This window comes from Dermochelys coriacea, chromosome 5 (genome assembly GCF_009764565.3).
Source record: "Dermochelys coriacea isolate rDerCor1 chromosome 5, rDerCor1.pri.v4, whole genome shotgun sequence".
In the NCBI taxonomy this organism is placed as follows: domain Eukaryota; kingdom Metazoa; phylum Chordata; order Testudines; family Dermochelyidae; genus Dermochelys; species Dermochelys coriacea.
Window position 1 is genome coordinate 102,724,750 of NC_050072.1, and position 21,101 is coordinate 102,745,850.

General features: G+C 42.6%; 1 long non-coding RNA gene across 1 annotated transcript; it reads left to right on the forward strand.

Annotated features, from left to right (window-relative positions):
* Nucleotides 1-8,267: 8,267 nt before the first annotated feature.
* Nucleotides 8,268-20,744, forward strand: LOC122460413. Its single transcript, XR_006281698.1, has 3 exons — nucleotides 8,268-8,590; nucleotides 15,944-16,017; nucleotides 20,412-20,744. It is a non-coding gene; the product is annotated as an uncharacterized LOC122460413 (long non-coding RNA).
* Nucleotides 20,745-21,101: the final 357 nt, after the last annotated feature.

Here is a 21,101-nt window from a genome sequence, read left to right on the forward strand (position 1 = left end):
ATTAAAATACGGGACAGTTGACTTTTCCTCTTTACAGTGAAGAGGTGGGAGCTAGGCTCCACAGTAAGCAGGAGAAGCTGGACAGCCAGAATTCACACCCTAGTCTTTATACATTAAGGGTAATATTCATACTCAGTGTAATGCCATTGAAGATGAGTATTCTCTCACTACAAAAGCCCCATGAAAGTTTGCCTTGCGGAGGTAACAAGCAAGGAATCATTAATTTGAAACTGTATCTCTCTGCTTGTTCCCAGGAAATGGGCAGCAGCCACGGAGTTAGCAGGAGAGGAGGAAAACAGCGCTTGCAGCCTAGCTTGTGTGGCCCGCTGGCACCACCCAGTCATGGGGAAGGAAGACTCCTGAGATCCTGATGCATATCCAGTACAGCAAGTATTGTGCTGGATCCATTTGACCATCCATCTTCATGTAGGTTTTGTATTTGTTCCAGCAAACTAAGCAGTTGCTTGGGAGCCTGGAGTCCGCCTCTTTCTTCCTCCCTGTTCAGTTTTCCCTCAGGACAGTGGATTGTGCCAGAATACAGTGCAGACTCCTAGTCAAGAGAGGGCAGAGCCACTTCAGGAACTTCCCTCTAGTTCTTCCTTCCCCATTCTGAAGCTGCTTTTGCTTGACATGTTCTCAAGGAGCTGACTGAGGAGATATCTGAGCCATTAGCGATTACCTTTGAAAAGTCATGGAAGATGGGAGAGATTCCAGAAGACTGGAAAAGGGCAAATATAGTGCCCATCTATAAAAAGCGAAATAAGGACAACACAGGGAATTATAGACCCAGGGAATTATAGACCAATCAGCTTAACTTCTGTACCCGGAAAGATAATGGAGCAAATAACTACAGCTTGAAGGAATAGATTTCTATGATAACTTGTTCCAGACCTGGACAGCCGGTGCCTTAATATGCATTGGATATTCAAGGGCACCATACATACAGTGTCAGGTGCCTTTCAGCATACCCTCTCTGTTGCTGCTTTATTTTATCTACTGTTGTACTTGGCCCTCCCAAATTATCTGCTGTGTAGCATTTTCTCTCACATCTAAATGGGACAGTTCAGACAGTAGGTATTATATCCTCCTACCAACAGATGGAGATAAGAAAACAAACACACATTATGACTAGGATGGCTCCCCAATATGCCAGCATCTTTCTGGGCCACCTTGAAGAAGAATCTCTGGAAAAATGTACCACAAAACCAACAATATACCTGAAGTACATTTGTTGATATTTTCATCTTCTGGACAGATTATTTAAACTTCCTCTTAGATTTCCACCACAACTTCAACAATGCCCACCCCTCCATGAAACTCTTTCTAGAACATTCCAGAATCAACTTCCTTGACACCATGATTAGCTTCAATAATGGAACCTTACAAATGACTGCTTACAAAAATAGCCATAGGATCACAACACTTAACTTCACAGATCCAGCAATCACCCCAGACATTCCAAAAAATCTGTTATCTATAGCCAGGCATTCAGCTACCACAGAATATGCTCCATAAAGAATGTCCAAGATACACACCTTACACACTTAAAATCACCTGGATGCTAAAAACCATGGACTTAACAGAGACACTGATCTTTATGACTCATTACAACAATTACATGTCTGCTAACAATTAGTGCCCACTTATTTTAAGTGGTCCCCTATGGTATGTGTGAACCCCTTATGCTTGACAAACTCTCCCACTATGTTCTTAGATTAGGCATACTGGTTGCCTTCTCCAGACCTGAGGAAAAGCTCTGTGAAACTCTAAAGCAGGGGTAGGCAACCTATGGCACGCATGCCGAAGGCAGCACGCGAGCTGATTTTCAGTGGCATTCACACTGTCTGGGTCCTGGCCACCGGTCCCGGGGGCTCCGCTGCTGGCCTGGGGTACTGGCTGCCGGCCCCCTGCCAGCTGAGGTTCTGTCCGCCAGCCCCGCTCAGCCCACTGCCAGCTCCGGGTCCTGGCCACTGGTCCTGGGGGCTCCGCTGCCAGCCAGGGGTACCGGCTGCCGGCCCCCTGCCAGCCAGGGTTCTGCCACATGGAACAGTGCACTGCATTTGATGTTGAGATTAGAATGTACATCTAAGAGCTGGAATCAAAATTTTCTGACAGATTTCAAGATTTTCAGCGATTTGGCCCAATGCTTTCTTTTCTAATTAAACCTGAAAAGTTCAACGAAAGTGACTTGGATTTGTCTGTATTTCAGTGGATGGGTGTTGAAGATTTCGAAATGCAGCTCATTCAGTTAAAAAGCTCAGAATTGTAGGCATCAAAGTTTGGAGGTCTGTGGAGTGCACTTGAAGCTACCGAGTGAGATCACAGGGCCTCTATTCTGATCTGCTGGATGTCCTTGCCAGTGAAATTTAATCGTTTGAAGAAAATTGCGTTTGCAATGCTTTCAGCATTTGGATCCACATACCTGTGTGAACAGGTATTTTCACACATGAAATCTGTCCTCTGTCCCTCTTGCAGCCAGTTAACAACTGATCACTCAGAAGCCTGTGTGCAGCTTAAAGTATGCAAATATGTGCCAGACATTGGAAACTCAGCAAGGAAAAGCAAGGGCAATGATCACACTAAACTGATAAGATCTGCATTTTAATTTTAAATGAAGCTCCTTAAACATTTTAAATACCTTATTTACCTTACATACAACAATAGTTTAGTTATATCTTATAGACTTGTAGAAAGATACCTTCTAAAAACATTAAAATGTATTACTGGCGCACAAAACCTTAAATTAGAGTGAATAAATGGAGACTTGGCACACCACTTCTGAAAGGTTGCTGATCCCTGAGCTATATTATCATAAGTGGGGTGGGGATGGGGAGGAGTAAATCCAACATCCCATGGAACAGGCAGATCAGGTAGCACATGCTGTTGGATAGCCTAGCATGAATTCCAAAGCCTGTGGGAGTCCAAGCTGAGAGACTGGCGGATAAAATTAATGCAAAATAAAATCTAGGGACATGTTTATTCAGGTGTTAGTAGTGTGTGCATAGATTACTGAAAAGAAAAAAAATGCAGACAATGTATTTGCTTGTGTAAGATGCCAGACTGACTTGAAATCTTGTTTATACACTGGCAAATACAGCCAAGGTAGTCAAGAAACCAGCTTCTCCATGTCACTTTACGAAAGAGTCTGAAATCTGACCAGGAGAAAGCACGCCCATAGGATAAAAGAGTAGAACATCCTTTGTGCCCCTTCAGCCTCTGGTCTTTTTAAACTGCTAACGCTGTCTCAATCAGTGGTCAGGACACTTGTTCGCTAGAAGCTGCAATTATGCTGCAAGTTAGGTCATGTAGCTGATAAAACAGATATCTGGTGGGACCAACTCTTGTCTGCATTGCCTGAGCTCAACTTTTATCACTTCTAACTTGAGCTAAATTTGATCTGACAACCTATAGGTCATGAATTTCATGGTTTATTGCCAATCCTCTGAGCTACCTAGTTTCCTGTTTTAGTATTTACTGAACAATGGTTTCCTCCAGTTCTCAGCCTAATGGCTGCTTCCACACTGACATCACTAGTAATGTTGCATGGCAGAGTCTGGACTTCAACAACACAACTGGAAAGACTTTTGCAGTACTGGCAGCAATAAGAATTAGATCTAATGGCAGGCTTGAAACAGATCAATGGAAGGCTGCTTAAGCTAATGTTGGAAAAGAAGAAAGATGGAATACTGTGACGGGTTGGATCACAGAAAACCCCTTGGGAACTACCAACTGATGTGCTGAGACTACTTTCTAAGTTTGTTTTCCCTGGCAGCTTGGGACTTCAGTGCCCTGCCTGGTTTGAGCCATTCATGCTAGCTGGCTACAAACCCAGACCCAGCTCTGAACCACGTCTCCTAACAGCTGCAGGCTTAACTGAAAGCGGTTTAGGAAGTGTTCTTGTCTCTAACACTCGGATGCCCAGCTCCCAATGGGGTCCAAACCCCAAATAAATCCGTTTTACCCTGTATAAAGCTTATACAGGGTAAACTCATAAATTGTTCACCCTCTATAACACTGATAGAGAGAGATGCACAGCTGTTTGCTCCTCCCCACCCCAGGTATTAATACATACTCTGGGTTAATTAATAAATAAAAAGTGATTTTATTAAATACAAAAAGTAGGATTTAAGTAGTTCCAAGTAGTAACTTGGGGTGGGGGGCAAACAGTTGTGTATATCTCTCTATCAGTGTTATAGAGGGCGAACAATTTATGAGTTTACCCTTTATACAGGGTAAAACAGATTTATTTGGGGTTCGGACTCCATTGGGAATTAGGCATCTGAGTGTTAAAGGCAGGAACACTTCTTAAGTTACTTTCAGCTAAGTTTGCAGCTTTGGGGCACATGATTCAGGCCCTCGGTCTGTGTTGGAGCAGACTGGCGTGTCTGGCTCAACAAGACAGGGTGCTGGAGTCTCAAGCTAGCAGAGAAAGCAGGGGCAGAAGTAGTCTTGGCACATCAGAGTAGCAGCCATGTTAGTCTGTATTCGCAAAAAGAAAAGGAGTACTTGTGGCACCTTAGAGACTAACAAATGACAAATGTTAGTCTCTAAGGTACCACAAGTACTCCTTTTCTTTTGGCACATCAGGTGGCAGCCCCAAGGGGGTTTCTGTGATCAACCTGTCACAGAGGGGTTTCCCAGGGGTTTAAATCGACTTTCTCTTGTGGGTGGACACCCCTTCCTCCCCCTGTGTAGAATCCCAGCTACAAAATGGAGTTTTGGAGTCACATGGGCAAGTCACATGTCCATGCATGACTCAGAGCTTACAGGTAGCAGCCATGGTTCACATGCTACCTTGAATGTCCTCAAGTAGACTTCTTATGTGGATTGGAGCCTTCCAAGATCCATTGTCCATTAAGTGTTTCTTGATTGGGCATTTAACTTGCAAATTTCTTTCTAAAGAAGCTCCCCAAATGCCTTACTAAGGTTACTTAAAATCAAACCAGTACACAGCCAATATTCATAACTTTGAATACAAAAATGATACATGCATACAAATAGGATGAATAGATTCAATAGATCATAACCTTTACAGAGATATGTTACATGGCATATGTAGCATAAAACATATTCTATTTATGTCATATATATTATTATATATATATATATTCATAAGCATATTTCCTTAAAGCCTTATGGGGTGCAATGTCACAGAATACATTAAAATCCTTTCTGAAAATGTACTTCTTCCATGAAGCCCACCAACTATAGTCCTCCAACGTATGTACTATAACATTAAAGAGGATTTCTGCAACTTTTAGACATTGCTATAGCTGAATCTCTGATTTACACTTTTAAACCTTTGTCAGGTTTGCACAGTCGTCTTAGACAAACAACACAGCAGAATTGTCTACCTGGTACTGTATCAAGATGTAGAAGTGGAGCTACTAGTTCTTTGAATCACATCTGAGCAGCTATGCCGTATGTTTTTTTTCTTTCTTTGGGTTTTATCATTTGTTTATAGCCCCATATATAAAGCTTTTAAACCAACTGTGTTTACACAAGGTTCAGACTTTTGGCCTAACTCAATTCTAACAGTTTGGCCAGCCAAACCATGCCAGAACTGTACTCCAATACACAGTTCTGACTAACCCAAAACCTTACTGAACACTCACCCAGCATTGGATGTAGTTCATATCAGGATCCAAATTTTGCAATTGGCTTCTGTTTCTAAAATAGTCTGGTCCAAAACTCCAATTCTGCGCATGTCCAAAGTTTGTTCAACATTTGAAAGCATTAACAGGATTTTTCAGAGAGTTAGAAAAAGCATTCATGGAAAAGCACTGCTCTCCGGCCACTTTTGGAAAGAACAAAATGAAGAAATTTATTATAATTTTGACAGGAAAATATAAACTACATTTCGTACATAGAAAGCTGACTTACTTGTTTGCCTAAAGATACTTTAAGATTCCCCTTCTCATGTCTACCAGATTATAGAATCATTCTGCTGCATCGTGGATCTCTTATAAGGAGATATAGTCCCTTTTTGGTTCCCCTTTCATTTTTTTCTCACACCCATTGCTCTCCTTTAATTTCCTTTCTCAGGCTCTCATATACCTTTTTACAAATGTCTAAATATTGGTTAATGCTGTTTATTGATCTGCTTTCCTCTCTCAGCTGTATGAGCCAGTTGGTAAGGTAACAAGGTGCTGGTTCAGTGTGTCAGGTTTTCCCAAGCAGCCAGAAATTCTTTGCGGCTCCATAGCCCAGGATGATCTGATACAGAGATCAATAGAGTAGACAGTTCAATTTCTTAATGCAATAATATTAAAGCCCTGAAGTCAGTTTACTAGGCACTATCAGCGGTGAAGAAAAAATAGTAGAATCATGGCAGAACTGCAAAAACATGAAGGGAATGAACACTAGAAAATGTGGAATAAACAACAAGTGTCAACCTGTGAGCAAAGAAAAGATATTTACATTTCAGTTACTTTATATGCACTGGAAAACAACCAAGATGTTTTCTGTCACCGCCCTGAGCATTTCACTTGTATGTTTTACCCACTTCCCTCACCCTTCATCTGTTTTTTTATCTGTTTTATGTTGTGCATTCTGCAGACCAGGGAGTGTTTCTTCTGACATGTTTGTACGGCACTTAGCACTAGGGGGCACTCCTGATTGGGTGTTACCATAATACAAATAATAAACACTAGAAACACATTTTACCTGCAGTTAGCTGCCATTGACTCTCTGGGGCAGGGACTCTCTTTTTGTTTTGCATTTGTACAGCACCTAGCACCTAGATCCTTATTAGGGCTTGTAGGTGCTATAGTAATACAAATAATAACTGCCATTTGCAAATCTCTCCTACAACTTATAACAACATCCTAACTAAAGCCCTTCTCTGGAAGCTCAAAACTGTTCCATTTTCTTTACCCCATTACTGAGTTCTGTGCACATGCGCATACCCCTGCAGTAGCAATTGAGTCATTTCTTACTGTTTGAGAGCGTGAAAGTATGAGAAAGTAATCTGAATCCCAGTATACCTCAGCACCTGGAAACAGCAACAACCTCAACAACAGATTAAATAAATAATTGGTATTGTGTAAGAAGGCATTTGATTAGCTGAAAAGGATTCCCACTCTGCTGATATCCAGTATAACATTTAGAGGTTGGAACTCTTTTTCTCCTTTTAAATCATTAAACTCATAATAAACCTCAGTGTGTGTGTTTTATTTTCCCCACCTCTGAACATATGGTACTACTGAGTCTTGGTATTGCAGGTGTGGCATCGGAGGTGTTGGCTGTCTAAAATCAGCAAGGAAGGAAAGGAAGAAGACAGCAGTCTATTCTAAGTATAAAGAAAGGGAGACTTTATTTAAAAATCTTATTAATTTGATTTATAAAGTTCCAATCACAAAAGATAGTCATCACAGTTAACGTTGTTTTGTTGTTACGTTGCTCATCAATTAGGGAACATGCTCGTTTAAAGTTGTGCAATGCTCCCTTCTAATGTCATTTGGCAGCTGCCTGTTTTGTCCACTGCTTGCAGGAAGAGCAGCCTTTTGCAACTAGCTGGGGGGTGGTTGGAACCAGGGTGGACCAGCAGCCCCACTGTCAGCTCCCCGCTCCCTTAAGTTCCCCCCACTGCCATGTGCTGCTTCTGCCCTCTGCCTTGGAGCTGCTCCCCAAGACTCCTGCTTGCTGTGGGGGGGGGGGGGAAGGAACTACCACCAACTACCTCCCCGTAAACCAGAACAACAAAGCAGAGTTGACACAAACAAAACACAAAGAAATAGTGGGCCGTTTCCACGCCTCAATGAGAAGTTGCAATGCTTCATTATTGTCACTAGCTGGTGCAGAATGAGGATATAAATATCAACACTCCCAAGCCTTTGTGTTCTCATTCATGACTTAAAATGGAGATCCTCAGTGAACCGTGCTGACTTCTTCTGGGTTCAAAGAAAACTGAGGCAAGATAAGGAAGTGCCCAAGTCTCTACTTTCAGAAATAAGAAGAGGAAGGAGGAAATATACTTTGTGCATTCTGCATTTGGGGTCTCCTTCCCTTTTTAAACTTGGGACTTTTACAATTAAAATACTTTTTGACATTACGTCTTTCATAGCTCTCTCCCTTGGGCACTCACATCCTCAGTGGTGGTTTGCTCTTGTTGGAGTAATTATAATTAAGAGTCCAGAAGTAAGGGAAAACAAAACTGAGTCAAATAAATTTGTTAGTCTCTAAGGTGCCACAAGTACTCCTTTTCTTTTTGTGAATACAGACAAACACAGCCGCTACTCTGAAACCTTTAATTGAACTGCATAGGCTGGAGGGTATTTGAGTTTCAAGAGAAAGCAAACTCCCCACAGGATATCATGTGTCAACACATTACACCAGTGAAACAAGCAGGAAATAATTATGCATTATCAGAATTTGTGATAACGAACTCTCATTGCTGATCGTGCTTTGAGGTCTGACACTTTCTAACAGCTTAATGAAAGCTGCCTTTTTCTAATGAATTCTTTAATGAATGCCAAAGAGACTTAACTACAGACTGCATTTAAGAAGCTAGCATTTTCACAGCTACACAGGTAGATGAATCTGATAGCAGAGAGCTTTGTATTCAGCTATTTCCTTTCTGCAAAATTAGGTAAGCGAGCACTGTTTTTAATGCATCAGCTTTCAGAAGCCCTTACTTTATTTTCACTGGTTTCAGAGTAGCAGCCGTGTTAGTCTGTATTCGCAAAAAGAAAAGGAGTACTTGTGGCACCTTAGAGACTAACAAATTTATTAGAGCATAAGCTTTCGTGAGCTACAGCTCACTTCATCGGATGCATTTGGTGGAAAAAACAGAGGAGAGATTTATATACACACACACAGAGAACATGAAACAATGGTTTATCATACACACTGTAAGGAGAGTGATCACTTAAGATAAGCCATCACCAACAGCAGGGGCGGGAAGGAGGAAAACCTTTCATGGTGACAAGCAGGTAGGCTAATTCCAGCAGTTAACAAGAATATCAGAGGAACAGTGGGGGGTGGGGTGGGGGGGAGAAATTTCCCCATGGTATTTCTCCCTCCCACCCCACCCCCCACTGTTCCTCTGATATTCTTGTTAACTGCTGGAATTAGCCTACCTGCTTGTCACCATGAAAGGTTTTCCTCCTTCCCCCCCCTGCTGTTGGTGATGGCTTATCTTAAGTGATCACTCTCCTTACAGTGTGTATGATAAACCCATTGTTTCATGTTCTCTGTGTGTGTGTATATAAATCTCTCCTCTGTTTTTTCCACCAAATGCATCCGATGAAGTGAGCTGTAGCTCACGAAAGCTTATGCTCTAATAAATTTGTTAGTCTCTAAGGTGCCACAAGTACTCCTTTTCTTTTTGCGAATACAGACTAACACGGCTGCTACTCTGAAACATGGGGAAATAGTTTTACTTTGTGTAATGACTCATCCATTCCCAGTCTCTATTCAAGCCTAAGTTAATTGTATCCAGTTTGCAAATTAATTCCAATTCAGCAGTCTCTCGTTGGAGTCTGTTTTTGAAGCTTTTTTGTTGAAGTATAGCCACTCTTAGGTCTGTGATCGAGTGACCAGAGAGATTGAAGTGTTCTCCAACTGGTTTTTGAATGTTATAATTCTTGACGTCTGATTTGTGTCCATTCATTCTTTTACGTAGAGACTGTCCAGTTTGGCCAATGTACATGGCAGAGGGGCATTGCTGGCACATGATGGCATATATCACATTGGTAGATGCGCAGGTGAACGAGCCTCTGATAGTGTGGCTGATGTGATTAGGCCCTATGATGGTATCCCCTGAATAGATATGTGGACAGAGTTGGCAATGGGCTTTGTTGCAAGGATAGGTTCCTGGGTTAGTGGTTCTGTTGTGTGGTGTGTGCCGAAGGTCGAAACAGCAGCCTGGATTTCTACATAGACTGCTTCCGCCGACGTGCACGAGCTGAAATTGTGGAAAAGCAGCATCGCTTACCCCATAACCTCAGCCATGCAGAACACAGTGCCATCCACAGCCTCAGAAACAACTCTGACATCATAATCAAAAAGGCTGACAAAGGAGGTGCTGTCGTCATCATGAATAGGTCGGAGTATGAACAAGAGGCTACTAGGCAGCTCTCCAACACCACTTTCTACAAGCCATTACCCTCTGATCCCACTGAGAGTTACCAAAAGAAACTACAGCATTTGCTCAAGAAACTCCCTGAAAAAGCACAAGAACAAATCCGCACAGACACACCCCTGGAGCCCCGACCTGGGGTATTCTATCTGCTACCCAAGATCCATAAACCTGGAAATCCTGGACGCCCCATCATCTCAGGCATTGGCACCCTGACAGCAGGATTGTCTGGCTATGTAGACTCCCTCCTCAGGCCCTTCGTTACCAGCACTCCCAGCTATCTTCGAGACACCACCGATTTCCTGAGGAAACTACAGTCCATTGGTGATCTTCCTAAAAACACCATCCTAGCCACTATGGATGTAGAAGCCCTCTACACCAACATTCCACACAAAGATGGACTACAAGCCGTCAGGAACAGTATCCCCGATACTGTCACGGCTAACCTGGTGGCAGAACTTTGTGACTTTGTCCTGACCCATAACTATTTCACATTTGGTGACAATGTATACCTTCAAATCAGCGGCACTGTGATGGGTACCCGCATGGCCCCACAGTATGCCAACATTTTTATGGCTGACTTAGAACAACGCTTCCTCAGCTCTCGTCCCCTAATGCCCCTACTCTACTTGCGCTACATTGATGACATCTTCATCATCTGGACCCATGGAAAAGAAGCTCTTGAGGAATTCCACCATGATTTCAACAATTTCCATCCCACCATCAACCTCAGCCTGGACCAGTCCACACAAGAGATCCACTTCCTGGACACTACGGTGCTAATAAGCGATGGTCACATAAACACCACCCTATATCGGAAACCTACTGACCGCTATTCCTACCTACATGCCTCTAGCTTTCATCCAGATCATACCACTTGATCCATTGTCTACAGCCAAGCGCTACGATATAACCGCATTTGCTCCAACCCCTCAGACAGAGACAAACACCTACAAGATCTCTATCATGCATTCCTACAACTACAATACCCACCTGCTGAAGTGAAGAAACAGATTGACAGAGCCAGAAGAGTACCCAGAAGTCACCTACTACAGGACAGGCCCAACAAAGAAAACAACAGAACGCCACTAGCCATCACCTTCAGCCCCCAACTAAAACCTCTCAAACGCATCATCAAGGATCTACAACCTATCCTGAAGGACGAGCCATCGCTCTCTCAGATCTTGGGAGACAGACCAGTCCTTGCTTACAGACAGCCCCCCAATCTGAAGCAAATACTCACCAGCAACCACACACCACACAACAGAACCACTAACCCAGGAACCTATCCTTGCAACAAAGCCCGTTGCCAACTCTTTCCACATATCTATTCAGGGGACACCATCATAGGGCCTAATCACATCAGCCACACTATCAGAGGCTCGTTCACCTGCGCATCTACCAATGTGATATATGCCATCATGTGCCAGCAATGCCCCTCTGCCATGTACATTGGCCAAACTGGACAGTCTCTACGTAAAAGAATGAATGGACACAAATCAGACGTCAAGAATTATAACATTCAAAAACCAGTTGGAGAACACTTCAATCTCTCTGGTCACTCGATCACAGACCTAAGAGTGGCTATACTTCAACAAAAAAGCTTCAAAAACAGACTCCAACGAGAGACTGCTGAATTGGAATTAATTTGCAAACTGGATACAATTAACTTAGGCTTGAATAGAGACTGGGAATGGATGAGTCATTACACAAAGTAAAACTATTTCCCCATGGTATTTCTCCCCCCCACCCCACCCCCCACTGTTCCTCTGATATTCTTGTTAACTGCTGGAATTAGCCTACCTGCTTGTCACCATGAAAGGTTTTCCTCCTTCCTCCCCCTGCTGTTGGTGATGGCTTATCTTAAGTGATCACTCTCCTTACAGTGTGTATGATAAACCATTGTTTCATGTTCTCTGTGTGTGTGTATATAAATCTCTCCTCTGTTTTTTCCACCAAATGCATCCGATGAAGTGAGCTGTAGCTCACGAAAGCTTATGCTCTAATAAATTTGTTAGTCTCTAAGGTGCCACAAGTACTCCTTTTCTTTTTGCGAATACAGACTAACACGGCTGCTACTCTGAAACCTATTTCCCCATGGTATTTCTCCCTCCCACCCCACCCCCCACTGTTCCTCTGATATTCTTGTTAACTGCTGGAATTAGCCTACCTGCTTGTCACCATGAAAGGTTTTCCTCCTTCCCGCCCCTGCTGTTGGTGATGGCTTATCTTAAGTGATCACTCTCCTTACAGTGTGTATGATAAACCATTGTTTCATGTTCTCTGTGTGTGTGTATATAAATCTCTCCTCTGTTTTTTCCACCAAATGCATCCGATGAAGTGAGCTGTAGCTCACGAAAGCTTATGCTCTAATAAATTTGTTAGTCTCTAAGGTGCCACAAGTACTCCTTTTCTTTTTATTTTCACTGATTTAGTTTGTTTCTATGGAAATAAAAGCAGGAAAAGGGTGGGCAGTAGGGAGCTGCCTGAGTCCCAAAATCCAGTCTTTGGCTCCAGGCTAAATTTTGGAACCTGTGTCATTTGGGAGGCATTCTGCCTGTATCAACCATAGCCTAGTCTCAGACTACTGCTAGCTGCTCTTTCTCTGGGCCTGGCTGATAAGTTTGGAGTTAATGTGGCTAGGCTACTACTGGATGCCTCTGCTTATTTCACATCACATAATGTGTAGTTTGTTGGTGTTGTGCCCACAGGCCCCAATCAGAATTGGGGCTGGGTTGTACTATGTGCTCTGCAACCACATATGAAGACACAGTTCCTGTCCGGAGAAGAACACAATTGTCTAAGGAGTCCTCTCTAGACCCTAGCCCAGGGGCAGCCTGTCTGCACCCCCAAACTCTTCGACCCCAGCCTTGCCCCATCCCAGAGCCTGTGCCCCCAGCACCCCAACCCTGAGTCCTAGCCCTGAGCCCCCTCCTCAGTGTGAACCCTGCATCCCCAGCCCCACCCCTGAGCCCTCACCTGAGGGAGAGAACGCGCAACTTAAATTTGACCATCAGTTTAGGGTATGATCATGTTTAGCACAATACTTGATTATTTTACACCCTTTAAAGTATATAATTGCTTGTGTACAGGTGTTATGAAGTGGGAATGTTCTTAATGTTTTCTCTGAATACTGTGTGGGTGCCTCAGTTTCCTCTTTGCACTTCTTAAGGATCTAGGTAGTGGGATAAGGGTGTCTGACTGACTGACTGTTGTAGAGCCCTAGAGAGCCAGTGTGATGCTGTCTACGGAGAGAATGGCCGACACTCTGTCTCCTGGCAACTGATGGCCTGGGCCCCTCCCCTGCAAAGTGCCAACTGAAAGTGTTGGAGAACAAAGAGATCAGGGCCGCCTTGTCCAGAAAAGACACAAAGGTCAGAGAAGGGGCCGGAGGCAGTGTCAGTTTGGAGCTGGCTGGAGAAACTGGGAGAGGCCCAGAACTTGGGCCTGGGCTCCCCACCCCTCAAGTTGGAACTGACTGAGGGGTCCTGTTTTCTGTACCTACAACAAGCTCTGTTTTATACTGTGTTCCTTCTGTTTTACTGGCTGGCTGAGAGTCACGTCTGACAGTGGAGTTGGGGTGCAGGGCCCTCTGGCTTCCCCAGGAGCCCCGCCCAGGCGGACTAGCTGCAGGAGGTGCATGGTGTGGCAGACAGCATCACACTGGCTCTCTAGGGCTCTACAACAATCAGACACCCTTATCCCACCACCTAGATCCTTAAGAAATGCATAGGGGAAACTTAGGCACCCACACAGTATTCCCAGTTCGTCACAACAGGTACAACAAAATATCATATATTGAAGCAGGCGAGTGCTGCTTCTGGCTTTCCACTTTTAATTGACCCTTGAAATCTTGTGGCGCCGGCGCGTTGTAGCTTCATTTTATCCCAGCAACAAATTCTTGATTTGTAGGACCGCTCACAATCAACAACCCTAACCCTATATTTGTTTTAATTTAAGAAAGTATTTGCTTTTGAGGGTTGTTGATCAGAGTGCTTGGTTGTTTCCATATTCAAAAGAGTATTAATAAGGTTGATATTCTTAGTTAAATCATTTTTTCTTACGATAGTGATATTGTGCAATAAAGGGAATCTTTATTTCCGGTCCATTTTTACATTATTTAATAAAATATATATCAGCTTACAGGGCTCGGAAGGGGGGACTAAACACATTCTGGGCACTACCAAAAATTATACAAACCTGCCACCCCTGGGCAGTGGAGTGAAATGGGGCCAGTTACTGTACATTACTCCCAGGAAGAAAATTATTTGAGCATAAGCTTTCATGAGCTACAGCTCACTTCATCGGATGCATTCAGTGGAAAATACAGTGGGGGGATTTCTGTACACAGAGAACATGAAACAATGGGTGTTATCATACACACTGTAAGGAGAGTGATCACTTAAGATGAGCTATTACCAGCAGGAGGGGGGAGAGGGGAGGAATAAAACCTTTTTGTAGTGGTTATCAAGGTGGGCCATTTCCAGCAGTTGACAAGAATGTCTGAGGAACAGTGGGGAGTGGGGGAGGAAATAACATGGGGAAATAGTTTTACTTTGTGTAATGACCCATCCATTCCCAGTCTCTATTCGAGCCTAAGTTAATTGTATCCAGTTTGCAAATTAATTCCAATTCAGCAGTCTCTCATTGGAGTCTGTTTTTGAAGTTTTTTTGTTGAAGAATAGACACTCTTAGGTCTGTAATCGAGTGACCAGAGACATTGAATTGTTCTCCGACTTGTTTTTGAATGTTATAATTCTTGACGTCTGATTTGTGTCCATTTATTCTTTTACATAGAGACTGTCCAGTTTGACCAATGTACATGGCAGAGGGGCATTGCTGGCACATGATGGCATAGATCACATTGGTAGATGCGCAGGTGAACAAGCCTCTGATAGTGTGGCTGATGTGATTAGGCCCTATAATGGTGTCCCCTGAATAGATATGTGGATACAGTTGGCAACGGGCTTTGTTGCAAGGATAGGTTCCTGGGTTAGTGGTTCTGTTGTGTGGTGTGTGGTTTCTGGTGAGTATTTGCTTCAGGTTGGGGGGCTGTCTGTAAGCAAGGACTGGCCTGTCTCCCAAGATCTATGAGAGTGATGGGTCATCCTTCAGGATAGGTTGTAGATCCCTGATGATGCATTGGAGAGGTTTTAATTGGGGGCTGAAGGTGATGGCTAGTGGCGTTCTGTTATTTTCTTTGTTGGGCCTGTCCTGTAGTAGGTGACTTCTGGGTACTCTTCTGGCTTGAATAGAGACTGGGAGTGGATGGGTCATTACACAAAGTAAAACTATTTCCCCATGTTAGTCGTCCCCCCTCTTCCCCCCACTGTTCCTCAGACGTTCTTGTCAACTGCTGGAAATGGCCCACCTTGATTACCACTACAAAAGGTTTTCTCTCCCCCCCTCCCCGCTGGTAATAGCTCATCTTAAGTGATCACTCTCCTTACAGTTTGTGTGATAACACCCATTGTTTCATGTTCTCTGTGTATAGAAATCTCCCCACTGTATTTTCCACTGAATGCATCCGATGAAGTGAGCTGTAGCTCACGAAAGCTTATGGTCAAATAAATTTTAGTCTCTAAGGTGCCACAGGTGCTCCTTTTCTTTTTGCGAATACAGACTAACACAGCTGCTACTCTGAAACCTGTCATTACTCCCAGGGTTTCTTTTCTAGCCCTGCTCTTTTTGCGAATACAGACTAACGTGGCTGCTACTCTGAAACCTGTTTTTTCTCCTAGTATTTGAGTGTATGACTTATTTTTCTCTTGTTCTCAACCTGCTAATCCATAGTTAAAAGATACCAAATATCCATTGCCCTGGAAAGCATAATTGAATCTTTTTTGTTCTTTCTGATCACAGGTTTTTTTAAATGTACTCATGCTGCAAATACTTATGCTGCTCCCACCACAGGATTTTCAAAACATCAAAAGCAGGTGACAAAATCACTTCCAGTATTTGTATGTAAACAATGTGGAAATACTGAGCAGTTAAAAAAGTTAAACAACAAATATTTGGGTCTTTGTTTTGGTTCCCTCTCCCATCAAAATCTGAAAGGCTGCTCCCATTCTGTTGTTATTTTAGGCCTTAATCCTGCAAATTGCCCCAGGCAGATGAATCCCTGCACTCTCACAGAGCCCAGTTGAAGTTGATGGAGCTCTGCATAGGTGCAGGATCCACTATTATAGAACCGCTATGGGACTGGGTTCATAAAGGCCCCAATCCTGCAAGGTATTGAATTCTTAGCGTTGAGCCCTGACAAGGGAACCGCTTACCTGTAATGGTCCAAAGAAAGTAAGGGGAGATTTTGTTTCTCTGATATTGTCTTCATTGATTGAGACATTATTTGTGCTGGTTGTGGAGTTTGTTTTTTGTTTTATGTTTTGTTTTGTTTTTTTGGTGGGACTATTGAGATGTAAAAACCAAATTGAAGAAATTTTAATAATTTAGAGAATAGCTATGATTTAAAAACTAGTTCTTTCTGCTTAGCATCTTGGTTTATTCTACTGCAATTCTGACATTTTAGTAGACAGCATTACCACAGCTGTTACTGGTTGAGATACTATGAATCTTACATGTAGAGTCCTGCAAATCTGCAGACATCCACCGACCATGTTTGTGGATTACGGATGGATGCAGATCCAAATTTTGCATCCATGCAGGTCTCAACTTACGTGAAAGCACTGGTTTCTACCTGTACCAGGCATTGCAATAGCAGCCCCAAAAATCACATTGAAATTCAAGTTTAAAAACTAGTCTTCAATTGTGTGTGATTTTTAAGGTCTAAAACAAGAATAGCATGGTGTATGAAGTATTATGCAGAGTTACATTTATTTGTAGCACGGATGGTATATATAACAACAGTTATTTAATCTGTCACTGGCTTCATGGATATGAGAGGGGGGTTTTTTTTGTTTGTTTGTTTTTGCTACTAGTTGGTCCCAGAGTGAGTATAGCAAATCTTTAAACAGTATTTTAAGACCTCCAGTGAACACCCATTTTCTGCAGAAAGTAATGCTGGTGATTCTATAGGTAACAAATTTCCTCTGAATCAGTACTGGGGTAAAGGGCGTTGTGGGGTTGGGGATGCTATCTTTTAGATAGGTTCTGGTCATTTTTAAATTATTAGGGGTCCCTGGTAAGTTCTGAATGTGTAGGGGTGTTAACCCCAGCATAGTGGCAAGTTCTCGTCTCAGGTAATTTATATTTTACCTTTCAAAATTCTCCTTTGGTTTTAGTTAGGTACAACATTCTCCTTCAATTATTGTCCTAAACTGTCATGTAGTTTTGCTTTGCATTGTTAAATAACTGTTATGTTACACCCATGAGGTGGCTGCACTTTGTGATCTCAAAACATCATCCTTAGCGCACCTTACAGACTAGGTACATTTCATCTAGTAAGCAGGGTAGTTGAGAGGCATAATTTATTAAACTTTGTAAAGCTCTTTGAGATCACAAGTGAAGGTGTTTAAATAACTAGTATTTCTATATTTAATATAAACCGTGGGGTGGGGAATGTGAATAATAAAGTATGATATTGTTCCCCTCCTCTAAGCAGAAGTATAGAGGCTGAGCATAAAAACTTGACAATTGTCTTAGATAACTAACTAATGTTACCTCAGTAATTGCAGAATTTCCGAGTTATTTCCTATACTATTTTTGTTTTTCATTTTATAATTTAAGCCCCTATCCTTGGCTCCAGACGCTTTAAGAAATGTTTGAAATAGACAAGATATAAAATATAGGGAATACTGCAAATGCTGAGGTACCGCAATATAAGGTGAAACTGGAAAATATTAACCATGACCACTGTAATAAAAAAATGTGTTAGAACTTGCCACTATACTGGGGTTAAGACCCCTACACATTCAGAACTTACCATGGCAAGTTCTCATCACCTAAATTCTACTCATGCTGTTGCTTTGTGCTGCTGCTACCTAACAAGTCTCCTAGTGCTGCCACTATTGTCAGGAAGCGAAGAAGGTGTCAGGTTGCTCCTGACACTACTTTTACCTCCCATCTGTTGTTATCCGGGGTTTTCAGAACCCAAAGCAGTGGTAAAGTTACTGTTTCTCTCTAGGCATTACCAAGAATAAATCAGTGGAGACACAGCTTATTTGTCTGATTAAATAATAGATACAAGCAAGAATGCTTTCATCTAAAACTACTTTTTTATTTGCAAACTGGATACAATTAACTTGGGCTTGAATAGAGACTGGGAATGGATGAGTCATTACACAAAGTAAAACTATTTCCCCATGGTATTTCTCCCCCCCCCCCACCCCCCACTGTTCTTCTGATATTCTTGTTAACTGCTGGAATTAGCCTACCTTGCTTGTCACCATGAAAGGTTTTCCTCCTTTCCCCCCCCTGCTGCTGGTGATGGCTTATCTTAAGTGATCACTCTCCTTACAGTGTGTATGATAAACCCATTGTTTCATGTTCTCTGTGAGTGTATATAAATCTCTCCTCTGTTTTTTCCACCAAATGCATCCGATGAAGTGAGCTGTAGCTCACGAAAGCTTATGCTCTAATAAATTTGTTAGTCTCTAAGGTGCCACAAGTACTCCTTTTCTTTTTACTTTTTTATTAGATTTTAGGTGCACACATGTTGTCACAGTAGGGTTAAAGCACTTAAAAACATGTATAGCTACCCAAAAAGTCTGAAATGGTTCCAAGGGCTCAGCAGCTGGTCTTCAGGGGGGGCTCACCTTCCATTTAGCCGCTGGGGAACTCAGCTGTCAGATCCTTGCCTAAAGAAAACTTCCTTGGACTGGTCCAAAGCAAATTCTTTCACCTAATCTTTTATAGTTAACTTCAAACAAAGCACATAACCTATAGTGACTCCTAGTGGGTCACCATAGTAACCCCTAATAGGTCACCAATTCTTCTGCTTTCAGCAAAACTAGAAATGTTTTAATAAGAGATAATGAGTAGTCATAATAATATCTTACATATCAGAAGCGCTCAAGACCAAGGTCAGCCATCCAAACATTCCTTCTATTCTCACAGTACATTCACTTCTTATTCTGTCCTCCCATTCTGATAACATAACTGCAAGTTTGCAGTTTTGTTATTTGGCCTTGTCTCTCAGGGCCTAAGATTTTTTCCTATCTATGCAATGTTTGTTCAGCCACAGCCAGCTGAAAACCATACAAAATTGCTGACTGCCGTACAGTAAACTTCTGGGGTAACATGCAGGAATGTCAAATTCTGAGTAACACTGTCTCATCTGTCTGCCTAGTTCCTATGATGGCCCTTGGAACAGAATTAACAGACTATTATATAAGTGCCAGAGATGTGCTTAGTGGGGCATGAGGGGAAAAAATATAAAACTCCTGTCCCAAGGAGCTTACAATCTAAAAGATAGACACGGATAAGGCAAGATGTACTGGGGAGACCCAGAAAAAGTTGTTAAGCTAGTATACCACTCCTCACCTCCCCATTCTTCAACTAGGTAACATGGGGGACGAAAAGACTTTTGACTGACCTGGTTTAGTGTTTATGGGCTTTGTAGCTAGAGAGATTCTTCATACGGGATTTGGATGACAACACGTGGGGTTCTGGTATGCTGGAAATGGCATGTCGGTCTATGCTTGGAAGGCAGCATAAAAGAAGACAGCAGAGGGAAAAAGGAAATGAAAAGGGTGATAGTGTTGGCAAGCTGCCTGGAGGGGCAAAGGAGGACACGATAAGAAATGAGATTACTTTCAAGGCCCTACCATTTTGAAAGAAGCAATGGTTGGCAAAGGGAGCAACTGAAGGAAAAGTGGTGTCATCTGGTGGCTGGATGAGGAAGATAGTTTTAGCACTTGAGCTTTGACTGGATTGCAGGGAAGTGAGAAGGGTAATATTGGGAAGGCCAAAGAGGAGGATGCTGCAGTAACCAAACTGATAGATAACCATGGACAAGCGTCTTAGCAGTTGGGGAAAGGGTTGGATTTTCAAAATGTTGTGGAGAAAGAAGCAAAACAGAATTTGTTAAGCCTTTATACATGGGGAGGAGGAGATGGAAGATTCAAAGATGATGACAGTGGCCACTCAGCTAACATCCACTGGGATGTGTTAACTGGGCAGACCACCCAGAGAGTGAACTGGATGGGGAGATGAGGTGAGGGGCAGGGTCATCCAGCATGGAGGAGTGAGATTAAAGACTGGGTGCTCTGGTTAGGAGACTCATTTTAGGTGAGTCTCAAAAGGGGCCAGGGTGGCATCTTTGAAACTGTGATTGGGTGCATGTGGAGTGTCTGAAACTGTGGCTGTGGGGAAAGGGTCTTTACCTAACAGTGCAAAATATGTAATTTTCACTCTAGACAATTTTTTATTTCAGATTAAGGAAAACAAGGAAATAAAAAAACATAAAACCTTCATGAGAGAGCATAGTGATTTCCTTTGTAACTTTCTGCATGTGACATGAAACACAAAATGGCAGATGCCTCAAAGACTGTCCTGCAGCAGGCATGGAGACTCCATTACATTTAAAGCCACAGTACACAGGAACAAGAAAGGAGATTGGCCTTCTGTGCTGTGTGTCTGGTCTCTTGCTCAGACTGTACCAGTCTTTATCAATTCTTTGCTACAGACTCAGTTTTCAACTTTTAGGGCCATACAAGGCCCTTCTTTCCTTGCACAAGTGGTATGTTGATGCTGATGGAAATTGTTCACATAGCTCACGAAAGCTTATGCTCTAATAAATTTGTTAGTCTCTAAGGTGCCACCGGTACTCCTTTTCTTTTTGCGAATACAGACTAACACGGCTGCTACTCTGAAACCTGTCACATAGGTTGAGGGCACAATATGGCCCTTACTTTGGGAAGCTATTGGTAATTACACAAGTTGACTAACTGAAGAACAGAAAACGTGCAAATAACCTTTGGCCCCTTCATATGCCTTCAAAAAAGGGAAATAACAGTGTTAATGATCCTCAAACTAGACAACAAAGCATCCAGTGTAACCTTTGAATACTGTTTCCCATCTACAGTCAGATTCTAATTAAAAAGACAAACAGTCATTCACCAAG